A 527-nucleotide genomic window follows, 5' to 3' on the forward strand; every position below is an offset into this window, starting at 1 on the left:
AGATAATCTTTTCCTTCCCGTTCTTTCCCTTCCACATAGCTTCCTTCCCTTCGCCCGGGGAACGATTCATGAATGGCCGCCACAGAAGTAGAAAATCGTATTTTGTCGTAGCTTCTGGCCCCCTCTTCCCCCCTCTTCCTTCATCTTCAGCCATTGTACCGCCATTCTTGCCTTGCCTATATTCTTTTTTGCTTCGATTTTCTCCTACCGCTCACTCCCAGCATTACGTCAATACTAAGGAAAGAGATATGCAAATAATAATGATTAATACCACACGCATCACCGACTTCCCTTGACATATAGGTCTATTCACCCCTCGCCATAGCAGTACCTCCCCCTCATTTCGGTTCCTCGCAACAAAACCCTGAATCTTGCAGGATAAAAATAGATGTTAAATAATCTTTCCCGACGTGGGTGCATTGTTCTCCTCCGGGCCCGCGCTGCCGCCTGTGCAGGGAGACGCCGGGGGTTCTCGACTCCGTCGGCCCAGGTGGCGGGCTCTGCCGGGAGGGCGCTAGGGGCCGGGG

Source organism: Penaeus monodon, chromosome 24, assembly GCF_015228065.2.
Source record: "Penaeus monodon isolate SGIC_2016 chromosome 24, NSTDA_Pmon_1, whole genome shotgun sequence".
NCBI classification, from domain to species: domain Eukaryota; kingdom Metazoa; phylum Arthropoda; class Malacostraca; order Decapoda; family Penaeidae; genus Penaeus; species Penaeus monodon.